We start from the raw sequence: 19,290 nt of genomic DNA, 5'->3' as shown, positions 1-19,290 counted from the left end.
GTTCGGATGCCCAACTTACCTCACACAACACATCAATCCACACTCTAGAAGTTTAATGGGGCAAATCTCTCAAGCTCTAAATTCTTGTCCTCAGGGTACACTAACAAGTGACACTGTGGTAAACCTAAAGGGTGGTAACAATATGGGGCATGCTATGGCGGTTATCACAAGAAGTAGAAGAGGCGGGAATACACCCACCTCAAGTGGAAGGCCACTCACTGATGATGATAATGTAATGCAAGAAGAATAGATCTCGTTGGTCAACCAAATGAGGAAGTTTGGTTTGACATATATGATTGTTCGGAAGAGACTCAAGAGGAGGTGAACCCATATAGGGAACACATCATTGACATACCAGAGCAAGTAGTGCAAAGTTCATGGGCACCATTGCCTAATCATCCACCTCCATACCATCAAAGAATTGCCAAGTAAAATGGTGAAAATCAATTCATGAAGTTCATTCAAATTATGAAGAGTCTTTCAATCAATGTGTCATTGGTAGAAGGTTTGGAACAAATGCCAAGTTATGCAAAGTTTATGAAAGATCTTGTGAAAAAGAAGTGGTTAATGAATTTTGTGACTATCAAAGTCACTCATCAAGTGAGAGAGATTGTTCATTCAATGGCTCCTTAGTTGGAGGATCCCTGTGCTTTCACGATTCCTTGTACAATTGGAAGTGCCGAGTTTGGTAAAGCTCTTTGTGATCTTGGGGCAAGTACAAATTTGATGCCCTATTCAGTTTTCAAGACTTTGTAGATTGGACAACCAATACCCACTTCTATGAGATTGCAAATGGTTGATCGTAGCATGAAAAGGCCGTTGGGTGTGATTGAAGATGTTTTGGTTCGGGTTGATAAATTCATTCTTCTGGCGGACTTTGTCATTCGAGATTGTTTAGGTGATTATGAAGTGACAATTATTCTTGGAAGACCTTTCCTTACTACGAGTAAGGCTCTTTGTTCCGTTGAAGCCGGAGAACTCACTTTTCGGGTTGGTGATGAAAAAGCGGTATTCCATGTGTGTATGTCCATGCGGCAACAAAATAGCAATGAGGTGTGTTCTCTTGTGGATTTGGTGACTGATGTTATTATTTATGATACAAGTGATACTATCAATGTTGGTGATATGTTGGAGGATGTCTTGCTCAAATTTGATGATAACGAGATGGATGGTTTCATGGAATGTGTGAACTTTTATTAAGGAATAGTGTCGTTCAACTATGCACCTCGAAAATTGTCTTGGATCTTGAAAATAGGAAGACTCTTCCTACAAAGCCTTCTATTGAAGAGCCACCTACATTTAAGTTGAAGCCATGTCCTCCACACCTTTATTATGAATTTCCTGGCCCTTGTTATACTTTACCGGTTATTCTTTCCTCTTGTTTGACTAATGTGCAGGTAGATTCCACATTTGCGGTGTTACAAAAAAGGAAGAAGTCTATTGGGTGGACCTTGGCATATATTTGGGGTATAAGCCCCACCTTTTGCATGCGTAAGATCAAGTTGGAGGATGGCGCTAAACCATCCATTGTACATCAAAGAAGACTCAATGAGGCTATACAAGAAGTTGTCAAGAAGGAGATTATCAAGTTGTACCCTATCTCTGATAGTTCATGGACCTCTCCGGTTCAGTGTGTCCCAAAGAAGGGGGCATGACGGTGGTCACCAATGATAATAATGAATTGATGCCTACAAGAACGGTGACCGTATAGAGGGTGTGTATGTATAATCACAAGCTCAACAAAGTAACAAGTAAGGATAACTTTCCACTTTCTTTCTTAGATCAAATGATCGATAGATTGGCTGGTCGTACTTTATACTGCTTTCTTGATGGGTACTCGAGCTAAAACCAAATTCTCATTGCTCTGGAAGATCAAAAGAAAACAACATTTACATGTCCATGTGGTACTTTAGCTTTCATGCGGATGCCATTTGGTTTGTGCAATGCACCGGTGACTTTTCAACAGTGTATGATGGCTATTTTCACGGACATGGTGGAGGACTACCTTGAAGTTTTCATGGATGACTTCTCTGCGGTTGGGGATTCTTTTGATGATTGTCTTGCAAATTTGGACAAAGTGTTCGCTAGATGTGACGAAACCAACTTGGTACTCATGATTGTCTTCCTCATGGTTGAGGAAGGTATTGTCCTTGGCCATAAAATCTCAAGGAATGGAAGTGAAGTTGACAAGGCAAAGATTCAGGTGATTTCTAATCTTCCACCCCCAACTTCGGTGAAGGGTGTGCGGAGTTTCCTAGGCTATGCGGGTTTTTACCGGCGCTTTATCAATGATTTCTCTAAAGTGGTGAACCCATTGTGCAAGTTCCTTGAGAAATATGTCAAGTTCAATTTCAATGATGATTGTGTGAGAGCTTTTGAATATTTAAATCTCATGTTTACAACTACTCCCATCATCACCGCTCCAAATTGGAGTGTGCCTTTTCAACTCATGTGTGATGCAAGTGACGTAGCGGGTAAGGGCTGATTTGGGGCAATGTATCAACAAGATTTTCCATTTGGTCTACTATGCTAGTAAGACCATGAATAGTGCCCAAGTCAACTATGTCGTTATTGTATTTGAAATTGAGAAGTTCCGCCCGTGCTTGATGGGTACCAGAGTTATTGTCCACATGGACCATGCAGCGCTTCATTATCTTATGAGAAAAAAGGACTCCAAAGTTCGGTTGATGAGATGGGAACTCTTGTGGCAGAAATATTATGTTGAAATCCAAGATAGGAAACGTAGTGACAACGAAGTGGCGGACCACTTGTCTCATTTGGAGAAGGAGGGGAGGCTTGTGGCAATTTGAATGAAAGATGTGCCATGGTTAGCAGAGTTGGCAAATTTTGTTGTGCGTGGAATCCTTTCGGATGAGTTCTCTTCAAGCCAAAGGAAGAAGCTCAAAAGGGATTGTCAATATTATTATTAGGATGAACCATACCTTTTTCGGATTTGTACGGACAAGATAATTATGAGGTGTGTACCGGAAGACGAGCAAGGTGATATTCTTGGGGCCTGTCACTCTTCGCCATATGGTTGTCATCATGGTGGAGTAGGAACGACGACCAAAGTGCTTAGTTGTGGTTTATATTGGGCTGCTCTTTACACGGATGCTAGTGAGTTGGTTAAAATAAGTGATGAATGTCAACGGGCTGGTGGAATCTCAAGGAAAAATGAAATGCCTCTCACAACCATTTTCGAGATTGATATTTTCGATGTTTGGGGCATTAACATCATGGGCCCTTTTGTGAGCTCTTGTGGAAATACCTATATCTTGATCGTGGTGGATTGTGTGTCCAAATGGGTTGAGGCTGTTGCTTTACCCAATAATGATGCGAGAAGTGTAGTGGCTTTCTTGAAGAAGAATATTTTCAGAAGATTTGGTACTTCACGTGCAATCATAAGCAATGGGGGGTCACACTTTTGAAACAAAGCTTTTGACACTTTACTTAGCAAGTATGTTTGTTACTCACAAGGTCATGACTCCCTCTCACCCACAAGATAATGGGCAAGTGGAAGCCTCCAACGGGGAGATAAAAAGTATCTTGTCTAAAACGGTGAATGCTAATCGGACGGATTGGTCCAAGAAGCTTGATGATACGTTATGGGCTTGTCAGACGTATTACAAAACACCTATCGGGATGTCTCCATACTGGTTGCTAATCAATTTACTCTATTTCTTAGAAAGAAATTCATTGTGTTTAAAGTGGTGTTCGACAAAGCTTGTCCTCTTCCGGCGTAACTAGAGCACAAGGCAATGTGGACTCTAAAGAAGTTTAATCTTGATTGGGATATAGCCATTATCTTGAGGGGCGCACATTTGAATGAATTGGATGATTTTCGGTACCATACATATGCGATTTTGCCTTTTTACAGAGAAAAGATGAAATATCTTCATGACAAATATATTTGGAACAAAGAGTTCACGGTGGACGATCTAGTATTGTTGTTTAACTCAAGGTTGAGAATGTTTCCCGGGAAGCTAAAATCCAACTGGAGTGGTCCATTTGAAATTGTTGGTGTGACACCTTTTGGTGCATTAGACATGAACAACAAGAAAGATAAAGTATTCTGAGTCAATTGTCACCGGGTGAAGCACTACATGGGTAAGGTTGAAGATAGCCATATGGCGTCGATCATTTACTTCAGTTGAGGCAGATTTGATACTGCTTCTTGCTGTGACGTTAAATTAGGCGCTTTTTGGGAGGCAACCCATGTTCTTTACCTTTTCTTTTGTAGTTAGATGTTATTTTTTTTCTCACGTGATTTGAAGTGTGCTACAGTGTTGAGTGTGACTTGCAAGAAGGGTGAACTAAAAAATGGCCAAGTGTTCAAGGATATGCGAACCGCACAATTCTATGTGCCACAGTAGGAGGACATTTGCGGTCGCACATTTCACATGCGGACCGCACAATTATGATCTTGCAAAAGTGTAAAAATGTCAACTCTTTGAAGCTTGAGCCTATCAGTGCGGGGCTAATCTGCGACCACAAGGGGAAATCTATGGCCGTACACAAAAATATGCGGACCACACATTAAGATCAGAGAATGATGACCCATGTGATAGAGTGCGGACCGCACATGGAAATATGCGGCCGCACTTGACCCCTTTCCCCTCTTAAGATTCTTAGTATATATAGAAATCTTGAGATTATTTTATACTTTTCCCTTTCCACAAAATCGATGTTACTATGCAAGTTTCCTGAGAGATTTTCACTGTCCCCCCACACACCCACCTGTGCTTATACACCCAGTGCACTCACTCAATATGGTATGGTTCATTTCATGTTAATTTTTTATGTTAGTTAAATTTTTAAAACTTTAATTTCTATTTTGGCCACCTGTTATTAAAGTTCATCCATGTGCCTATGTGGGGTAGATCTGAATTGGGTAGTTGATAATACATGCTATAATGGGTTAGGTTAATGAGATTTCATGTTTATACTATGTTGCCATGTCTATTTGTACAAATAATTACAAAATGTAAGTAGAAAAAGAATGCATGTGCGTAATTTTTAAAATCTACGGCCGCACTTGAATTTGTTTCTTCCGCAGTTTAGGTGTTTTGGGAAACCTGGTGAAGCAAGTGCATCTGCGTCTGCACTTTAATTGTGCGGAACGAATAAATCTAAAAGGAGTCGCACTCAAAAATGTGCGGACCGTCTACGGCCGCAAAACTGCCTCTGCACTATCGTCATAGAGGGGCTTCTAGGCCTTTGATGTTTTTTGATAAATGTGTGACTGCAGATCCGAGTTCAGATAAATAATTTGTGGACTGCAGATCCGAGTTCCAGTAGCCTGTTGTTTTTGTCGTAATTTCACTATGTACACAATGTTCTCCCTTGCCTACATAAGTCTTGCATATGTGGAATGATGAGTTGCAACTAAGAATTTTCTTTGCTTTGATACAAGCAATGGTTTGATCGCACCGCGGCGGTGAAACTACAAAAGGAAATGGTGAATCTTCTAGGGGTCGAGGTAGAGGTACCTTGCCCCATGGCCATCCAAAAACCATTAGGAAAAAGGCCACAACAGGTAGACGGAGAGGTGCAGAGCTCTCTGAGTCTTGTTCCTATGTCCCGTCTAGGGAAGCTTCGGAGGGAAACTCAGCCTATATTCAGGAAGAGCAGACACCTACACAGTCTAGGCCATAGGGGAGATTTCAGCTCATAGATGAGGCCTCCTCATCTCACAGCACTTCCGAGGGGTCAGAAAGTGCTAGCCAGACCTCTAATCCAGCAGATGCCCCAGACATAAATGCACAGACTGTATAGGATATCCCCGATGATGATAGAGGGGGAGATGGTACATCCACGGGTGTGGAGAGATGAAGAATAAGGATATATGGGAGGTTAGGTTCGTTAGCTTGCCAGCCTTCACTGACTTCTATATGTGGTGGCAATTTTGATCCTTGACACTTGAGCAGCAGTTTTCCTTGAAGAGTTTGGATAAATACAACCCGAAAGTGTTGAGGAAATTTAGAGCAAGAAAGGGCTAGATGTGGTTTACTGAGAGAGTTGAAGATTCTAAGGAATACCTCGTCCGAGAGTTCTACAGAAATGTTTCTCTCATCAAGAAGGGGACGAAGGTGACTAAAGTACGCAACCTCAAGATGAGGTTTGATCAGCACACGCTAAATGCCTACTTGGGGTTTAAGGACTTGGAGCTAAGGGAGTACCTATAGAAGTGTGCAATGAAATAAGAAGTTTGACCTTGGCTGGCAGAGAGCTTAGCACCACCAGGGCCACCACCACCACGGATCACTGTTGGGGTTCCCATTTGGCGGAACACATTGAGATTTGAGGTAAAGGGATAGCAGACCTTTGTTTGTAGCAGACTGGATTCGTGCCAGAATCAGACTCATCTTCCTCTTCCTCATGATGTTCTTGTGCCATTTATCATGGCCAGGTACCAATTAATGTGGGTGCTGTGATGTTGGCCAACATTTCATTGGTAGCACATTATACCAACACGGCCTACCCTTATCCCAACACTATCACATAGTACCTCACTGATGTAAAGTTAGATCCAAGATCATATGACACCAAGGTGAAGCCGAAGAAGCCATTTGATTGGTATTTGTTGATAAATGCAACGAACCCAAAGAAGAGAGCTCAACCTTCTACCACCACAGGCTAGTCTGACGAGCCGAGAGTGGTAGTCACCGAGACAACTGACTTTCCATCTACCTTTGTTGAGCCCTCTTCTAGTGCTACTACTATGCCTCCACCACAACCCTCAGCTCTTACCATAGCCCCTAGGGCAGCCCCTGCTATAGCTTTGAGGCCGGTGACATGCTTACAGCTCCATTATCCGCTCTATGAGTCTTTAATACATTGGCGAGTCTCAACAACTGGATGTAGATGACTACTTCAAAGTTGTCTGACATGTATAGTATTGTTGCAGCGTAGTCATCTATAAAGGTACCACAGGACTCCTATGATCTTGATGAGAAGTTGAAGAAGATTCTGGAAAACCAGAAGATGATCATGGACACGATGGTACATCACAAGTCGGTAATTGAGGAGTTGGCCAAAGAAGTGAAGAAGATTAGGAAGTCTCAGGCAATCAAGAGATCGGTTGACAAGCTTAGGAAGGAGGTGACCAAACTTGTGACTGTTGGGGATCTACCCTTTGATATGTTACTGTCACGCCCCAACCCTGGGGAGGCGTGGCTGGCACCCCGTGTCGTGCTGGCCCGAGCGAACCACTCTGTAACTCATGATCGTTCGACCAAAACTAGAACATACATAGGTCGAGTTGGCTGAACGCATTCCTTTTTGTAACTATAATGGGCCAACATGGCCACAACTCATAATGTACAAGCGTAAGTGGGAAAACACTGTATCACAGAAACATTTTTTTCTTAAAACATAAATACATATGGGCTATCAAGGCCTCTGACATACTGTACAAAATGAACCTCTGTCTCCAAAGCCTCTAAGATTATTTGACATCAAATGGGATAGGGTACCGGCATACCTATAAGTCTGTAGAAAAACTCTGACACGATGACGCATAGACTCGGCTGCACTCCGAATGAGGTGGAGTCTTACTGATCCTTCGCTGAATGCCAATTTCGTCTACTATGAGGGCTCGTCAAACTAATTCTACCCATCTATCAGGACCTGCAGCATGACATGCAGCGTCCACAAATAAAACGGACGTCAGTACGAATAATGTACTGAGTATGTAAGGCAAGAAAGCATAAGTAAGAACAGTAATGTAACCAGGGATAGAGAATATACAACCTGTGACATCTGGGTACCTCTGAGGACTACTGACAGGAAATACATGATACATACATATATATACATAAACTTTTAAAACATACGCCTTTATGGGCATCACCATCATCATATCGTACCTGGCCGTAATAGGCTCGGTAAAACGTACCCGGCCATCATAGGGCTCGGTAGAATCGTACCCGGCCACGTTGAGCTCGGTAAAACCCAACTGATCAGTGGTTGCACAATAGGTGCCATACCCGGCCGACTATAGCGCGGCTCGGTAGAGTAAAATAGCTACATATATATGATGCATGCTGGACTCATTAGAATCACATTTTGAACCTTTCGGAGTGACATAAGGTCGGTATCCTTCGTACACGTTATTAGGATTAACTCTTAATCAAGAATCTTATAAGAATCGGAAACTACCAACAACATTGATAATATAAGAATAAAAGAAGTAACATCAATATCAATCGTTTCATAAGAAGGGCAGCAATGTAAGTACTGCTAGCTTCTAAGAGTAGAGTATCTTTGGGAGCTCGTTCATTACATTATGTACAATCGGAGTCGTGCAAAAGAATGAAGGGGATAGCCTCACATACCTGGAGTAGGGGAAAAATCTGTATGATATTCTTGAGAAAGATTATACCGGGCTTCTTTAGAATTTTTCAGAATCTCACGTTGATTTGAATGGTTGAAGGTCTTGCGTTGCTTATATCAAGGTGGAAAAGAAATGGACAATTTAGCATCATGTGATCTTAATCTCATGTTACTTCAGTATATTGTAGTTGCAATTGTTCTACACACACACACACACACATAACAGATATTAGAGGTAGGAGAAGTTATGCTTTTTCAGTTACATGGGTTGAACTGTTCGACACAGCAAGTGCTCTAAACTGACCGTCTTTGCCACTCTATTTCAATTTAAACAGTAGAACAGAAGAATTTTCCTTGTTACCTTAACATCCAGGATAATACCAAATACATAAAATGGTCTTAAACGGGAAAGAGACGATATATTAATAGTGATATTTATGATAGATGCAAGTAAGAGAGTGACAGACAAGGTACCAACCTTCTCAAAGTGCCATGTTGCAATCTTTAATTAAGAGTCACTTTGTTTGATTTGTGTTGCCGCCACGTGATGTTCTTCTCCCAATCATTTTAGATAATTACCAATTTACCCGCATAATTAAGAATTATCTCAAATTACTTGAAATACTATTCACTTTTAATACACATTATACATCTTACTATCATGATCATGTGGTATAAAATAAATACATACACTATTATTTAATTAAAACATCCATATAAAAATACACATATTTTCTCAACTTTATAATTTTCCTAATCTCATATAAAGAGTAAAAATTCTCGTACTCTTAATTCTTAATTTAGTAAAAAGATAACTTTCTTTTTCTTTTGAGAAAATAATTTCTATATTTACAATAAAGAAAATCTCATAAACTTTCTCATATTATGTGTATAATTTAAAACATATTCGAAAGTAGTAATACTAATAACTATATACAATCATATATTTTTTTCAAACTATTTTACAAAAATATTCCACTCAAAATACCATATCAAATGTATATATATCGGTATCAAGGATGTTAAACATACGGGGTGTAACAGTTACTTGACCCAGACCAGTCCGTCCCAGATCCATATGCACATCTGCACAGGTTGCACTAGCTGACCAGTCTGATGAGCCATGCCTTGATGTCGACACTGTTGAGGCAGTACGTGAGGTGTTTGCCAATCCCACCACTTGTAGATATGACGATGATGATAAGTTGATTGACCTAATGGGAGATGATGTTGCTTTGGATACTGAGATGTCCAAGTATCCATAGGGAGTTTTCTTCGCCCTCTCGCTTTTTACTCTTATATGTTTAAGCATTGGGGACAATGCTTACATTTATTCGGAGGGGGGGTGGAGTTTATTTAATTTGACATATGACACATTTTGGATACATTTGGACTGTAATAATTTGATGATTTCGTTCCTTTTCCTATTTATAGTTTATCTATCTTTAGTAGTTATTGTTCATTAGCTTCTTTAATTTTCCACTTTAGTTCTTATTTTGTTAGTAGCATCTTCTTATGTTTTCGTAAATAATAACCCTTTGGTTTTCTTAATGCCATGATTCTTTCCAAAGGTAGTTTTTGTGTGAACCAGGTGACTCATCCCGGGGATGGATAGCGTGACAACCTTCTTAAGGGAGTGACTCAGTTTATATATGTTTAGGTAATACTAATAGTAATAATAAAAGGCCTAATCAAGTCATTCTCGTAAAAAGAGTCATTCATACTTCATTTGGTACCAACACACTTAACTACGTGCTTATGGTTTGAAACAAGGTCTTTGAAAGAAAATAGCTCTAGTTAGTGACTTTGAGACTCTTAAGTTGACTTTGGTAATCATTGATTGGTTTATTGGAGCATAGTGATCTTTAACTTGATTATGGTTATTGTAGTCCCTCGACTCTATCCTCTTTTACGGTTTAGTTAAGTGAGGGGTGAGGTGATCTTTCATTGCTAGTCCAAGTACCCGTGCGAATGATCTAGAACTTTTCCCGAATGTGCTTCGAGGTGAAATCCTGAGTTTTCTTGGTTTGGGAAATGATTGTAGGCTTTCATTTGTTTGTTTGAGCTTTCTATTGCCAACCCATGTTGTTATCCCTAGTCAACCCCCTTTGAGCTTCTAGCCTTTCTCATTTGATAACCATGATATAAGCCTTTACCCATTTTGTTGGGATCCTTTCTTGGCACCCGGACCTTCCTTAACACTCTTGTGAAATAAGTGGCCTAAGGCATAATGAGGGAGAGTGGAGGAATTTGAAAAGGGTATCAAGGCACCAAAAAGAAAAAACAAATGATTTCTATGAAAAGAGAAGGCAAGAAAAGAGAAAGAACAAAAAAAACAAAAAGAGAAAATGCAAAGATAATAAAGGAAGGGTTGATGGATTCAAAAAGAGGTAATGATCTCTAACGTGATCATCGAGGGAGAAAAATAATGAAATGCACAACAAAGAGTGATGTCAAGTCTCTCTAGCCCCTAAGAAAAAGAGAATGCCTCTAAGAATTGGTAATTGAGAGCCAAGAAATGAAAATATGGAGTGCTTAAGGAAAGGTGTAACCACTTAACCATATGGTATCCTACCCTAATCCAAAACCCTTCATTACAACCTGAAATAAGTCCTACTTGATTTTGAACCGAGTAAGCTTACATTAGTAGTGATGTACACTAGGGGCAAGCCTATGGTACTTGAAGCCGCACTTGTGACATTCTGTTATGAGAGAAGAGTAAACCTTTCATTGATCTAATGATTGAGTGCTAACCTTTATAGTTAACTTGGTAAATCGAAGGTAGAGGAAGAAAAGTTTGGATTCCACCATGATCTACATGATAGAACAAGAGTCCTTGATGAGTAAAGTCAATTCTTGAAGCTCAAATGTCACATTAGAACTATAGGTGCATGATATGTGAATGGTCAACTTATTGACAATGCACGAGTGTTGTGAGTAATTACTGGTCCCAACTGAGTATGGATGGCTTACCATTGACTCGCTGAAATGACCATTCACTTTGAGGAGGTGGGAACTAATGTATTTGCAAGAGGACAAGCAAAGACTTAAGTTTGGGGGAGTTGATAAGTGTGGATTTTGACAACTTTTAGTAACTTCTTGCTATAGTTTTAGTCTGAAAGTGTTGATTTATGTTCCCAAAACTAATCGAAGTGTGCAAATTTCAACAATGTTGGAGATTTGGACTCTAATGAAGAAATCCAACTCAAAAAAGGGAGTGTTCCGGCTCACAAGGAAAGAAGGGGCGCAACACACCAGAAGTGCAGACTGTAGAATTCTCTCTGCGACTGCAGATCTTATGTAGAATCCCAGAAGAGATAGAGAAGTGCGGCCATAGAACATGGTTGCACTGACAATAATTCAGAAAGTTCATATAGTGCGCAATATGACCAAGAATGATGCCTTGCCAGAAGTGCGGGCCACACATGATTTGTGCAGCCATAGAAGCTGAAGTGCATCCACAGATCAAATTGTGCGGCTGCAAATTCTCTCAACCTATAGACTCAAGCAATGTACGGAACCCACATGGAATTGTGCAGCAGCAGAACTTCTCGGAGGGCATTTTTGCCAGCGCATTTTGGGCCACTATAAATTAATGGGAATCACTTTTTAAGGTCATGTTTTGATGTTTTCCTAGCTGTAGCCGTTGTAGTTTATAATTTTGGGTAATTTATGATCATGTTTGGAAATAAAAAACATAGTTTATCATTTCAATTTTATATTATGGCTTTAATTAGTGTTTCTTCTTTGTGAGTAGCTCAATTCTTACTAGGGTTGTAAACCTTATGGGTATTTAATTTAATCCTTGTTTATGATTGGTTGTTTGTTATTTAGCCTTATTCATGATTTAGTATTATAATTAATGGTTGCAAACATTGATTAATGCCTTTTTGACTTGCTCTTTACTTGAGAAAGAGGGACCTAGTATTGGAAAACATGGCTAACAAGAAATTGGGCTAGTTAAGGATCTGACTAGCCTAATTAAAGGGTTTGAATTAGTGATAGGGAAAACCCGATTTCAGGTCATATCAACTATTTAGCTTGATACCCATTTGAACTTGATAAAGCCAAATTGGCCAAAATCACTCTATGTCCGGGAGGTATTGAGTGGGTAACTTAGAGTTGAGAGCTATGATTCACCCCAATTAATAAAACAAGTGTTAACATAACTAACCCATTAGGCGAACACCTAGGCGAAGGTTACATCCCTAGGCCTTTTCACTGATTTGAAAACAACCAAAAACAATTAGTCAATTTCTAGTTTCATTTCTCTAGTTGATCATTGATAGTATAGTTTATAGAAGTAATTAGCAAAACCAACTTGATTGGAAGTGTATTTAAGTTGTTTCGTCTCCACGCATCAAGCATAGACTCTAACACCCATTGTTAGCTCCCAGAGGAAATCGACCCCGACTCATAATTGTGTACTATTCTTCCAACGACCTCTTCCATTCATTGTTGAGTGTGGATTAGGAGTGGATCATATATTTTTCTATCCGTTTCTCCATGGTTATAGTCATGTACTTCGTGTGTTTGTTGTCATTGCGCATATGGTTATTTAGAGCATCATGGCATGAGGTATTTCATATGGACCAGCGTTTAGATTGGGTGATGCATCGCATTAGAGTAGGTTGGAATATGATCCTTTTTCTTATTTCATGTATATTGTTCTTCCTTTGTGTGACGGGTTCATAGAATTGCGCCTTGTAGTGGTTTTTGTTCAACTTGCGAGACGGTTCTCTTATTTGTTTTTTATTTCCATTATTGGGTACATTCGAGTTATTGCCTATTTGGTGCACGAGTTGCACTAAATGTGTATCAAGGCGGGGTTGGTGTGGCATGTCGGTCGAGCAGCTTATGCCGGATGAGATGAGGTTATTGGACCTGGAATAAGTGCTACCAGATTTGATTAGGGTATGTTGGGAAGAATAACGTCACTAGCCAGCTTATAATTTGGCTATGGTTCTTATCAGGTGAGACAACTCGGAGTTTGAGCCTTTGTCATTCTATTCTCTCACATATGGTGAGGATACGAGCTAGAGTTATTGATGACCCTGTCCATAGAGACAATGAAGAAGGGCACGTGCTGCGACTAGAGCACCTGTCAGGACAACAGTTGAGGAGCCACCAGTAGCTCCAGTTGGGGGACAGGTACCAGAAGCACCTGTTGTTAACCCCGGACTTCAGGAGACTTTAGCATAGTTCCTAAGTATGTTTGGTACATTAACTCAGGCGGGATTGATCTCTGTTGCACCAAATATTTCACAGATTGGGGGAGTAACTCAGACTCCTACCGCCCGTATTTCAGAGCAGTGAGTTCACATTGGTCAGGTTCCGGGTGTAGTACCGGCGCAGCTAGGTTTTCTAGTTCAGCCCATGATTAGGGCAGCAACATCTGAGGAAGAACAGATGTAGAGAAGTATTACCTTCCTACCTTCAGTGGTTTGGATTCAGAGGATGCACATGATTTCCTAGTGGAGTGTAGCGTTTTCTCCGCACTATAGGTATTGTAGAGACTAGTGGGGTTGTTTTTACTATGTTTTAGCTTAAGGGAGCGGCATATTAGTGGTGACGAACGTACAAGTTGGGTAGCATGGCCGAGGAAACTTCACTTACATGGGATCGGTTTTCAGAGTTCTTCTTGAGGGAATATGTTCCTCAGACTCTTCGGGATGCCTAACGCGAGGAGATTGAGCAGTTGTGCCAGGGCACTATGTTAGTGTCATAGTATGCCGTCAAATTCAATGATTTGTCCCAACATGCACCTGCTTTGGTTTCTACAGTTAGAGAGCAAGTCCGCAGGTTCATTGATCTGCTCAACCATGATATTCGGTTTAGCATGGATCGGGAGTTGGAGTCAGATGTTCCATTTAATCAGGTGGTAGAGATTGCTCGACGACTAGAGGGCATGCAGGACTAGGAGGGAGAAGACATACGGGTTTAGGAGAGAGAGGTAAGGGAGGCTAAGAGGCCTCGCAGACCGAGAAGATCTACTAGTCCCTATTTTGGAGTCAAGGTACGCCATGGTAGAGGTTTTGTGGATTAGTTTGTTCAATTTTCACTTCAGGCTTTGCGCGGTGCTTCAGATATCCATGGGTCGAAGAGTGCCCGTGTCGCACAGCTTCCACAGCCATGCCAGTGGAGAGGCTGCTTTGAGTGTGAAGATACAAGCCACATGGTGAGACATTGTACCAGACTTCAAACAGATATGTCAGGCGGGGTATCCAGGCTATGCGTTCTGCTCGAGTTGATGATATCCCTGCACCGCCAGCTTAGGGTGCAGGTCAGGCGGGTAGAGGGTGCCCAAGAGGGGGGACTCGATCCGTTGATGTACTATGTACAGTAGGGATGAGGCCGCTGCACCGAATGATATCGTACAAGTATGGTTTTGATTTATTATAGAGGAGCATCATTCATATTTTGTTTTTGTTATGCTTATCGGGGTGAGTCCTCCTATGTTGCTTCACATATGGGTGAGTTTCGTGATTTTGTACTCTGCTTATGTGTTTACACATGTTAGGATATTCTATAGTGGCAGACCGTTTCTATAGTTTGTTTTATTTATTATTGAGAGCTATAAGACTAGGAATGACTTTCTGTTACCAATTACGGGAGGTTTTGATGTGATTTCTGGGTGTGGTTGGTTATGATTTGTTAATTAGATGCTCTACCGATGTGGGAGTTCAGCATGTGTTATGACCTTGCTAGCGAAAATTGAATTAGTGGAAGGTTTCGGTTGGTATAATGTGTAATCTACTTGTGATTCAGAGTTAAGGATGGGATCCTCGTGTTTCCATGAGGTTTGTTATGTTTGGGTCGGGCTGCGTGCTGCGGTGAAGTTATATTAGGATGAGATCCTTGTGAGTTATTCATATACATTGATTCTCCCTTGTGGAATTAATTCGTAGTATGCTACTGATAGGGAGTTGTGCCTGTCAGGCTTGTTTGATAGTTCTTTCATGTGTTCTCTCGTATATCCAATCATATTCATGTTGTGCTTATTGGGGTTTAGCTTGCGAGGTGTGTGCCCAAGTGGTGTTAGGTGTGACTTGTTTATATGAGTGAATAATCATGGTATTTTCGTGCTTCTTGCATCCTTGTAGGTGTTGTGGAGGTTTGGAACAGGGTTCTAGCCGATATGAGGTTAATTGTCGGTGCTGGGTTTGAGTATAGACGGCTATTATGATTAGAAATGTTGTTATGGACACATGTGTAGTGTGTTAGGTCATGTATTTGTATCTGGTGAGTGTATACATAGGTTATTGCAGCTGGTTGAGGCTGATACCGTGTGTTGATGTAGGAATCAAGTCTTGTGGAAACAACCAGATGGTGAGAAAATTGGTTCTAAGGCCTATTGGTATTGGTGGAAGGAAAAACCTTCAGTTGAGGTGGTGTTATCGGGCTTACGTGGATTTGGGTTGACGTGGGGTGTATGAATGAAGTGTATGGAGCCTCTATTAGCTACAAAAGAGTACAATGATAGTGTCGGCAACAAGGCTGCGACTATACCTCAAAACATGGTGATAAAATGAACAAACGATACATCACCCCGAGTGAAGTGGGGCTCACCAAATCAACTTGGAAAAGAGTCTAGTGATATCGCTGATCAGTGTCGCCTGCTGTGGAACCACCTGCATCCATTAAAGATGCAGCGCCCCCGGCAAAAGGGACGTTAGTACTGTCGAATAGTACTAGTATATATGACTAAACACTCTCTCAAAGAAACGAGCAGTAATGCAAGTAAGGACAGTCATAATATCAGTTAAAGCCTCAAACAATTACCAAATATCAAATTAGAGACAAGATAAGTTTTAAATAAATTTCCAAAATTTTAAGTGAGGAAATCTTTGGTACCGGTATACCACTATTCACAATTTCGATTATGATTTCCAACATAGTCACCGCCATGTATGCAGCATGGCATCCGATCATGACCCGATCGGCTAGTACGTCTCATGCGAGACATCAACCAAATCACAATTTCAATTACCATTCTAACACAGTCACCTTCATGTGTGCGGCATGGCATTCGATCACGACCCGATCGACTAGGCTGTCTCATGCGATACATCAACCAAATCATAATTTCAATTACAATTCTAATACAGTCACCTCCATGTGTGTGGCATGGTGTCCGATCACGACCCAATCGGGTAGGCCGTCTCATGTGAGACATCATCCTTTTCTATCAATCACCTCATTTCATATTTCTTGCACATCTCTTCATTTCATTGGCACTAATGGTCACAATTGTATTATTTCTCTTGGCACACTTGCCTTGTTACATATTTCACATTTCGCATTACGTGATTTGTATTTCATGTTTCGTATTTCATGCACACCTTTTTACTTTCAGCCATCATCATGGACTTTCCAAATAGGAGTTTTAGGCACATTACGATTTCTTACACAAGCTTTCACTAGCTTTCCTTTGAAACACAACTTGAGGTCAAGGCATTTAGATATGCAAGCCCTAGTTTGAAAACATACTCAAATAGTAGTACAACATAACAAGAGCATTTGAATTACATATTGATCACGGATGTCTTTTGACACCAGCTTATCCAAGTAATCGATTCACAATAAGCAACTCGAGACATACATGTATATTGTGGGGTTAAATTTTGAGAGAAGAGTTTACCCAACACACCTTACTTGAGCTTCCTTAACTCTAAATGTTCCGGAAATCTTAGCAACTTCAATCTATTTTAGAAAAGTAGCAATTTGAACAAAAATTAGGAAGATGATCATGGTTCTAGCTCATTTGAGCATTTTATTCAGCACTAGGTGTACAATAAGGTTTCAAGGTCCTTTTAAGGAGGATTCCTTCATCCGACAACCCATTATTTACTATTTTAGCTCAACAATATCCCTACATCCCATAATCAATCATGCATGCAAAATAAGCCACTCCCATACCCATGAATTATATTACTACTTGCCCATCTCTAGTTAAAATTCGAAATTAAGAGATAGGGTGTAGAATCTTACCTATAGGATGAAGACCTAGTGTGCTTCCCTTGTTAATTCTTCCAAGATTTTGAGTAAGAATTGGGGAATAATTGATTGAGGAACTCTCTCCCTCTCTAGAGCCTTTTCTCTCTCTCCAAATATCAAGTTCTCCCTTGAGAAATGGTCCATAGGGTATAAATAACGAAATGGGGTCGGGTTATAAAAACCCAAAAATGAAGCTCCGAAATGGGATCTGCGGTCCGCGAAATGGGCCGCGAAATGACCCTCCGGAACTAGGCTGGCCGGCCCCACTCTGTGGCCATTATGTGGTCCGTAGACCTGATCTGCAGTCATAATGCACCGTAGAACCTCCCTCCTCAAACTTTCCAAGCTGGCTCTGTGATCAGTGTGCGGCTCGCGAAATCAATTTGCGATAACATAATGGGCCGCAAAATGACATCCAAAAATGGTCCAAATGACTGCCTCAATCTACAGCCATGCTACGGCCTGCAAAGTGATTCTGCGGCCGCATAATAGGCTGTACAAATGCCCAGTTCTGCCAAATATATTCCTCCAACTATCATTAACACATATGCCTACCTCGGCACCACGAAACCTGGGGTTTTTCTTAGGAAAATGTTTACGGGGCCTTACAGCAAGAACCCGGCTAGGCTCTGAAAAATCCAGTCTTGCAAACTGATTAGCAAAGCCTGAACATCCATGGCTAGTGGTCTCTATGCTACCACAAAATATGCCAAATTACCCATACTATGAGCCTTTGTACTCAAGGCATGGACCACTATATTGGCCTTCTCGGGATGATACAAAATGGTGATCTTATAGTCTTTCAGCAACTTTAACCATCTTTGCTGCTCCAAATTAAGGTTCTTCCGCTTGTACAGATACTGGAGACTCCGATGGTCGGTATAGACCTCACATGGAACACCGTATAGATATTGCCTCAAAATATTCAATGCGTGAACAATAGATACAAATTCTAAGTCATGTACAGGGTAATTCTTCTCATGATTCTTCAACTGTCGAGACGCGTAAGCAATCACCCTACCATCTTGCATCAACACCACGCCAAGCCCAATACGTGATGTATCAAAATACAAAGTGTAATACCCGAAACTTGTAGGCAACACCAGCGGTACTAACGTCACTTTTGCCAAGGGCGCTACATCTTTAAATGGATGCAGGTGATTACATAGCAGACAACTTTAATCACAGTTAGTGGTACAACATCATCTTCCCAGCGGACTCGGTGAGCCCCATCTTATTCCGGGGTCATGTATTGTACCTTTTGTTTATATTGTGGTCACTTTTTGAGGTATAGTCGGGGCCTTGTTGCCGGCACCATCTTTACTCTCTTTTGTATCTTTAGAGGCTCCGTAGACACTATGTTGGTTGTATATATGTGTTGGGAATGTTAAACCAGTTATGTTGTGTCTGATCACTTGTTCCATTCGAACTATAAGAATTATGTATTTTGAGACTTAAAGGCGCAATGGCTAATCAAATGATTTAGCATCGTATGTATGAACTTCCTTCTATATAATTTATGAAATCATGTCTTTTCTTGATCATGGGTGAATTAGGTAGAAAGAATCTAATAGGCTTGCTCTATCGGGTTCACTCGGTTGAGCGCCGGTCGCGCTCCTCGATTTTGGGGCGTGACATGTATAAATGAATAAAATGCATAAGAAGTAAGTTAATAAGATTTCTCGGAATGTCACAAGATCAATATGCCTTCGGATAAACTTTATCAACTACGTATATTGCTAAGACCCATGAACTGAAGATATAATACTAAGACACATGGGAATTCAAGAACATAGGCACCCCTAGTGCTTCTATGAATAGAGACATTTGTGAAAGTTGTGTGTTTGCTCGTTTTGTTTATATCATATGGATCATGCCAAAAGAAAAGAATGGATAGCCTTAACATACCAGAGCCGATTCTCTTGGCAATCCCTCTAGCACACGTTAATCGTGACAAAA

Source organism: Nicotiana tabacum, chromosome 17 (assembly GCF_000715075.1).
Source record: "Nicotiana tabacum cultivar K326 chromosome 17, ASM71507v2, whole genome shotgun sequence".
Lineage (NCBI taxonomy): Eukaryota > Viridiplantae > Streptophyta > Magnoliopsida > Solanales > Solanaceae > Nicotiana > Nicotiana tabacum.
Note: the sequence above shows the minus strand (reverse complement) of the source record.